Here is a 9,152-nt window from a genome sequence, read left to right on the forward strand (position 1 = left end):
AGGCCAAGTTTCAAGTGATTCGGTTGGTTTCTATGGAAACAGCGGCCTCCTGGAGACAGAGGAATGCGGCTGTTTGAAGCCCCGCCTCTCGAAAAGTAATGGCTCAATCAGGACCGAACGCACATCAACGCGTTCGTCTTGGGCCCCCGGAACCACTGATATCAAATTCAGAACTGTACGACTTTTAGAAATATATTTCATCCATTTCAGCTTTTCAGATTCAGAGCCTCTCAGACTTAATGCCTGAGAGACCTTCTGAGTCAGAAGGTCTGAAATGGATGAAATATATTTCTAAAAGTCGTACAGTTCTGAATTTGATATCAGTGGTTCCGGGGGCCCAAGACGAACGCGTTGATGTGCGTTCGGTCCTGATTGAGCCATTACTTTTCGAGAGGCGGGGCTTCAAACAGCCGCATTCCTCTGTCTCCAGGAGGCCGCTGTTTCCATAGAAACCAACCGAATCACTTGAAACTTGGCCTGTGGACTCATTGTGAGGCCCTTATCCACTGACCCGACACCCAAATCTGTGAGAGCATGGGAAAGCGAAGTGGCCCCCAGGGGCCCCCCGTGGCCCCCAGAGCAATGGGAATACAATATAATGATAGAGGACTCTCTGATATACAACTCATCTAAATTTCATGATGATTACTTAAAGCGTGTGTGTTTTGTTAGGATTAACTTTGATGTTTGACCCCTGTGACCTTTGACACTTACCATGGCCATTTTGGACACTTCTGAGTGGAGCACAGCTCTGATCTTCAATCTGCTCAAGGTCTGGACTAGAATCTAAAGGTTTCAGCTTCCCAGCTCAAAGTATTGGTGTTTTATGCCTGAATTGATAGCAAAAATCGTCAAATTTCACACTAAACCTTGACCTTTGACCCCTTCTGAATGTGGGATTGGTCTGAAATTGCAGATAATGGGTGGCCCTAGGCCCCTGACAAAACCCTGAAACTTTCAGACTTCCAGCTCAAAGCATGTGGAAGTTATTAAAGACTATCTGTTGAATTTAGTCTTGTACACAATGGGGGATTAGAAATGAACACTGCTTTTTGGCCATTTTGGACACTTCTGAGTGGAGCAGAGCTCTGATATTTGGCACCGTCAATCTGCTCCAAGGTCTGGACTAGAATCTAAAGATTTCAGCTTCCCAGCTCCAAGTATTGGTGTTTTATGCCTGAATTGATAGCAAAAATCGTCAAATTTCACATGAAAAGTTGACCTGTGACCCCTGTGAAGGTCAGATGGGTCTGTAATTGCTAACACTGGATGACCCTAGGCCCTGCCCTGATAAACCTCTGAACGTAACCCAACGAATGTGGAAGTTATTAAAGAATAGCTGTGTCTCCTGAAAATGGAGCCTTAATCAGTTTGTCCAATGTAAAACCAGAAATAAAGGAGCTGGCTAAAGTGGTGCAGTTGTGCATAAACATTACTACAGTGGACGGGTTCATTCTACACTATATTATAAACTAAGGTTCCTGGGCGGGAGGAGGGAGAAGGGGGGAGAAATGTTGTTTTCTGCAATTAAAAAAAAAAAGGCCTATATGACTTGAGTTACTTGAATTATTTGGACTTTGTTGAAAAAGAGCTGTCTAACTGTTCTGATTCCTCACTGTTTATTCACATGCTGTTGAATTAAATCAACATGGCTTAATTTCCACTCCTCATGATCACAAACACACTGTTAAGGTGTTGTAGTTCCGTCCAGACGCCGTAGATGGCAGTGTCGCAGTCTATGGTGGCGCCGTTGCAATGACGTCACATCCTCTAGTTCAGCACTCAACACCGACCAATCCTGGGAAAGCTTGTGAAATTACGTCACGCCATTCAAAAGTTATTAGCGCAAACCTGTTTTTTTTACTACGGAAAGTAAAATGTTACGTGCGGTAGTTTTTTTGTGATCAAAAGTTGTATTGTGTGTTTCATGCAATAATAATATGACCTAACAACAGATGAATTCGTACATAAACAGGTCCTAAACTATGCAATGTCATAGTTTTGAAGTTTAGAGCCAAAACAGGTTGAAGTGTCAGTAGTCGCTGCAGGGACGATTGATACAGCTGTTTCAAATGTCCCTCACGCCTCCGTGCGTAGTGATTGTGGTCACACTGCGCGATCAATATCTGTATATAAATCACCGTATTAATATTCTATTGTTCTGCAATGAACAACAACCGATTTGAATGAACAACATATTTTTAATAAACACCACATATTTTTAATGAACAAAACGTGTTTATGACATGAATCAACAGATATTCAGCAAAGTGAGGGGAAAATGCCGAGGGTAAAATGACAATATGTTCAACTGTGTATCCATAAACATGACTTAGGACAGGGAAATAAGTAAATAAAATGAAAATGCAGTCGTCCAACAACTCGTACAAAAGAAGAAAGGCGAGTTTAATCGAAATGCGGATCTTGACAATTACGCACGGGACAAAAATATTTATTTATTTATTTATTTATTACACACCCCCACCCCGTCTGGTCTTCCGACAAGGATGTAATTTATTTATTTGTTTGTTTGTTTGTTTATTTATTATTCTGCACCAACGCCAAGATCAGTAAATAAATAATAACCAAAATGACGGCTTGGATGAAAGCTATGTCAGACACACCAGGTTCAATAAAGCTTCAAAGGGGAAAAAAAGTTTTCCAGCTCAGTGCGTCGTTCAGCGCCGCGTCCGGTCGGCTGGATCACTTTACTCTGAGCGTCACATATCGCCGCGAAGGGGGTTGCATTGGAATGAATTGAAATCCCCGCTCGTCACCTCATGACGAAAAACGGGTACCTAATGAGTCAGGCATGTGACGAGGAGGGACAGTGACCGTTCGTCAGGGGGTTGACGCACTGGGAGTGAGAACGTGTTGTAAAATGTCCTACAGGTTTTAACTGGTTCAGATCTGATTCAGTCAGTCAACTCAATTTTTCTTCTTTTTTTTGCTCCCATAAACTGTTTTCTAGACTCTGTCGTCTGGTTTTGGTCCATGTGATAAAATCCATGATAATCAGTCTGAGGTTCAATCTTTTAAATCCAGTTTTATCCTGTTTTAATTCATCAACAGTAGGGCACTCATGGTAATTCTTTTTTCTTGGTTCTTATCCGCTATATATTATGTCTCTTTATTTCTATTTCCATAATCATATATTTTAAAATATTCTGTCTGTACTTGAGTCCTTTCTAACTAGTTAGCTACATACACTACAAAAACTCAAAATCTTACCAAGAATATCTGTCTCATTTCTAGTCAAAACTAATCTCATTATACTAAAAACAAGACTCATCATATTAAAAAGTAGCTTGTTTTTAGACACTTTTTACTTCTTTCAAGCATATTTTCACTTGAAATAAGTAGAAAAATCTGATAGCGGAGCAAGTTTTTCTTTCTTATTACAAGCACAAAAAACTTGCTTTGACTGGCAGATTTTTCTACTTATTTCAAGTGAAAATTAGTTTGAAACAAGTGAAAATGATCTAAAAACAAGTAAATTTTTAGGTGATGAGTCTTATTTTAAGTGGAAAGAGATTAGTTTTGATTAAAATTGAGACATTTTGACAAGAAATAAGAGTTTAGAGTTTTTGCAGTGTACTAGTGACTCTTGTCACTTTTTTGTCATTTAAATGTTTATTGAATTTTTAATAAACATATCAGTAAGTACAGGGCAAGTTATGGCCTGTTTCTGGCGTAAACATCTTCTGACATGTCGTATAAAGAAAGAAAAACACATGACATCACATGTCAGCATTAATTCTATATAAATAAAGAATTATTATTATTATTATTATTATTATTAGTCTCTGGTTCCAGATTTTTCATCTGTCTAGTCACTTTTTTTTAAATCATGTTTAAGTCCCTGTCACTGTGAACTGAGTCTGATGCTGAGAGGCTCAGGTGTTTGTTGCTGCAGCAGCAACACCTGCTGGAGATGAACACACCTGCAGGCAGCAGAGAGGCTCTGGTCTGAGGAACATCAGCACAAACACAACATTTAGACACGAAACCACAGTGAGGTGACGATGGGAAACAGCCAGGTCAAATAAAAAAATAATAGAAGAGACAGAGGACAAGATAAAAGCTGCTCTTTTCTATTCATCATCTATTGCGTCTGTCCGTCCTGGGTGAGGGATCCGTCCTCTGTTGCTCACCCTGAGGTTTCTCAATTTTTTCCCTGTTAAAAGGGTTTTCCATGGAGTTTTTCCTCAGTGGATGTGAGGGTCTAAAGACAGAGGATGTTGTTGTGATGACATGTAAAGCCCTTTGAGACAAACTGTAAAAACGGGCTATACAAATAAAATTACCTTGCCTTGCCTTGCCTGCTGCATTCAGTGTGTGACGGATTATTGAGATAAACTGAACTCAACAGACTCAAAGTGTCAGACAGACACAGGATGAAACTAAATCTGAGAACATGGACGACGTCTTTTCTGCTCCTGGGGTCAAAGAGGTGAAAAACCTGCGGTGACAGTTTCTCTGCCGTCAGTCAGTCAGTCAGTCAGTCAGTCCGTGTTGTGTTTGTGTGTTTCCATGATACTGTTGAGAAGCTGCAGCCGATCCCTGGTGTTTTACTGCAACAGCAGATTCTCATGAGTGTTAGTGTTGCACATAGAGAACACACACACACACACACACACACACACAGGAAACACTCTGTTCATCTTCCCACCGAGTCGTCAACCTGAACAGGAGCTGTGGAGGAGAAAGACCGGGGTGAGTTGAGACACTTTTCATATTCAGGATAAATGTCAAACCACTTTACTCATTGTTACCTTCAGGTTCACTACATCTAACGAACATATCTGCATATATTTGTCTCTACAAACAAACAGAATGAGTGTAAATAATATTTAACTGTTTTAGATAATATAGCAGCATGTCCAACTCGGCCTGTGTCTGTATCCTGGGAAGAATCCTTCATCCGTCTCTGTGAAAGTAGACGCCTTCCTCCTAAATATTTGGTCACATGCTCAAGTTTTCTTATGGATTGACCCAGTCATCTAGACCAGGGGTTCTCAACGTGGGGTCCGGGGACCTCCAGCAGTCCTTGAGAGGGTTCAAAGGGGTCCTCAACTTTTTCTAGAATTAAAAAAATTATTATTTTTTTAGAATATTTCAAACTTTTTTCCTCGACATTTTGTAACTTTTTTTTCTCGAAAGTTTACAATTTTTTCTAGATTTTTAAAAAACTTTTTTTTGAGAAATGTTACCAATTCTTTCTCTTTTTTTTAGAAATTGTACCTGTTTTTTTTTTTTTTTTACAGAAGTCGAGATCGGCCACGTCCATATATTATTTTATTACCGTTTTCTTGTGATAATGACTTATTATTTGGTTATCTTGATATAACAAAGACCTTACTTTATCTTAAAGCTATATTGCGTAACATCTATCGCCCCCTAGAGGATTTCTGCGTTATTACAACGATACGGCGGCACCTCAACATGCCGTATGGCCCGGTGTAACCCCCCTTCCCCTCCCCACCGCTACCGTTTGTCTCTCTCTTTCTTCGCCAACAGACCTTCTGCCTAACGGGAAGGCTTTTTCTTTGTAGTAGGATCCACTTCTGAACCTCTTGGTCGCTTCTTCGGGTTCTCCGCCATGTTGCTTCTAGCAGCGCTCTCCTCCCCCTCCCTTCTCCTTGTCAGGTAAAACAGAGTAGAACGCGTTATGCTGCGTTACAGGCTGTTGAAACTGGGGTCCGCCCGCTATTCAGACATCCCGCTATTCCGCTATTCCGACATGTCTCTATTCAGACATCCCGCTATTCCGCTATTCCGACATGTCTCTATTCAGACATCCCGCTATTCCGGCATGTCTCTATTCAGACATCCCGCTATTCCGACATGTCTCTATTTAGACATCCCACTATTACGACATCCCTCTATCTAGACATGCCGCTATTCCGACACTTTTTGGTATCGCTAGTCCAACACGTCATTTTTTTTTTTTTTACAGCTGCGATACCCAGGCGCGTCTCTCTCTTTTTTTTTCTTTTCAGCATGCCTATCACCGGTTTGATGAGGGAGTGATGTTCTTAATCTCAACAACTCAACTATCAAGTCGCAAACAAAACTGACACACATGATAAACAAACAGAACTATAACCTGTGACCTTCAGCACCACGGACAGCGCCGCGGATGAGCCGCGGAGAAGCTGCATCTGTGAGCGTCTGGGCTCTGGGCTCAGGGCCTGGGGCCTCATTTATCAAAACTGTAAGTAAGCAGTGTAAAACTGCTGCTACTAAATGTTTTGCTTAGGCCTACGGCGAAAAGACACCCAAAATATTAACACCTTTTTCAGATCTATCAAACTGTGCGTGCACAACTCTCCGCAATTTCTCTTTGATAAGTCAAACTGGATCCAAGAATGGTGCGCACGTGAACACACCTCATATTTCCGCCCCCAGAACGTCTAGACACAACCATATATGGTCAGCACGTGCAGCACGTTGCGGCAAAGAGGAGTTAAAGTGGAAACCGTCTCACCAGTCACACATTGTCAGTGCTACAAGTGTCCATGTGCGCTCTGTGTAGCGGCTACAAAGTGACAACGAAGACAACGGGCGGGGGGGGGGGGGGGGGGGGGGGGGCGAGATACATATGGCATCAGGCAATAAATTAGTCAGAAAAATGATCTTGCATTTTAATAAGCTACAATAAAAACAAAAAACCTCCCAAATATCAACAAAAGGGAGCAGAAAGAAAAATAATCTTATGTAATCTGCCCCTTTATCCCAGAAAATCTTTTTTTTTCCTTTTACCTATGTTAAAACAATGTAAAGCAGGACGATAGTTACCATTACGCCAGGTTCACACCGGACGCGGAAGCGCCGTGACTTTGCACGCCTTTCTACTACACAGTTACAGCTCTACTGGACTCGGTTTAGGTCATTTTCCATTACAGCTGAGTCCTTCACAGTTCCTCCTCAGGGCCGCGTTGTCTCACTCTTTATTCTCTCGTCAGCTCCAAACACACGTGCACCTCGTTAACTCAGGACAGAATAATACCAGTCTCAGTAGCTGCAGATCAGTGTGCGCTGCTGCCAGTGTGTTTTTAAACTGGGCAGGTTTGTTTTTTCTTCTCTCTTATAGGCCTATGTATGTGTGTATGAGAAACAGTGTCTCAGATGAAAAAAAAAAAAAATCAGAAGGACACGTCTGACTATAACGTAATCAATCAATGTCGGAAAAGCGGAATGTTTGAAAAATAGTAAAGTGCCGCTACTCCGACAATGAAAAAAAAAAAGTCGGAATAGTGGAACGCTTGAAAAATAATGTTAATGCTGCTATTCCGACAATTAGAAGTCAAAAGTGAATGTCGAAATAGCGGCATGTCGGAATAGCAGCATGTAACCGTTGAAACTGTAAGTTACGACTTCAAGTCACAACTTGCGACTTTGTAGTGTTCCAGGCAACCCGTAACTCGTGTTTTTCCGACCTGCTACCCATGAAAGTCACTATAGCTGCCACTCAACTTCCTGCCCGCCAGTGCGGGAATGTCGCCAACGTCACCAAATACAAAAAGAACAAATACTGAAAAATATGGAAAGAACGGCTTAACCAGTGTTGTATCATCTCCTCTTGTAGTGGCTTGGGTGAAACGGATATTTACAGGCACGTAGAAGTTACGCACTATAGCTTTAACATTATGGTATGCCGAACCAACTTTCTCTGTCTTTTCACTGACGTACAATAAATGTAGGCTAATGTTAATTTAGCAAGACAGCAACGTTCATGAGCTTTTTCTTAGCAGAAGCTGCTCAAGTCTCTTATGGATTCTTGGCTCATCTAGATAGCCTCCTCCCACTCAAGGAGTTGTGCAGCCTGATGGCTCGGGGGACAAATGACTTCGGGAGCGGGGCGGGGAGCTGGCGCCTGAAGTCCAGCACAATTCTCCTTTGTTTTGGAGGTGTTCAGGAGCAACTGGTTCTTCTGGCACCACCCCACAAATTCGCTCACCAGTTCCCTGTATTCCCCCTCCTCGTTCTCCCTGATGCAAGCTACAACCGCTGTATCGTCCGAGAACTTCTGCATGTGACAGAGCTCAGAGTTTTGTTGGAAATCAGCACGGTCCCCTGCGGAGCTCCAGTGCTGCTGGTGATGGTGCTGGAAATACTGCTGCCAATCCTAACAAATTGTGGTCTGTTGGTCAGGTAGTCAGTTATCCAGGAGATGAGGAGGGGGTCCACCTGCATGGTGGATAGTTTTTCCTGCAGTCGTGGGGGCTGAATGGTATTGAATGCGCTTGAGAAATCGAAAAAAATAATCGTCACAGCGCAGCCTCCCTCCTCAAGATAGGAGTGGGTCCGATGGAGAAGGTACAGGACAGCATCCTCCACTCCTATCCTCTCCCTGTAGGCAAACTGGAGTGGGTCATGGGTCTGCTGCACCTGTGACCTCAGACGATGTAGTACCAGTCTCTCCAACGACTTCATGACCTGTGAGGTGAGGGCGATGGGACAGAAGTCGTTGGGGTCCCTGGGGTGTCTTGTCTTGGGGACAGGGACGATGCAGGATGTTTTCCACACTGAGGGGACTTTGTGCTGGAGATGGTCTCCAAGCTCCTCAGCACAGGCTCTCAGAAGCCTCGGGCTCACCAGGTCGGGGCCAGCTGCTTTCCTGGGGTTGAGTCTCTTCAACACCCCTCTCACCTGATGAGCAGTGATGAGGGGGGTGGGGGTCAGGTGGGGTGGGGTGAGGGGCTGGTGCGGTGAGAATGGACCCTAGGGATGGACGGGACAGTCCGGTGAGAGATGGTGGTTGGGGGGGCTGGGGACGTGGGCTAATGGAGGGAGGGGGGAGACCTGCTGGAGGAGGGGGGAAGTGATCAGGTAGGGAGGGGCAGGGGGGTAGGGGGCTGCCAGCTGTTGATGGATCGATGCAGTTGTGGTTGGTGTGGGGGTGGGGGTGGCAGGGAAGGTGGGGGCGCCAGAGCTGAACCGATTAAAAAACGTGTTCAGCTCATTTGCTCTCTCCACACTTCCCTCAGCTGTTCCTGCAGCAGTTTTTTTGCACCCGGTGATGGTCTTCATACCATCCCACACCTCCCTGATGTTATTCTGCCTCAGCTTCCCCTCCAGTTTATTTTTATAGGCCTCCTTAACCTCCCTTAAGCAGGTTTTCAGTTCTTTCTGCACTCTCCTTACCT

The sequence above is a fragment of the Trachurus japonicus genome, chromosome 3 (genome assembly GCF_045865225.1).
Source record: "Trachurus japonicus isolate A0001 chromosome 3, Traja_1.0".
Taxonomy (NCBI): domain Eukaryota; kingdom Metazoa; phylum Chordata; class Actinopteri; order Carangiformes; family Carangidae; genus Trachurus; species Trachurus japonicus.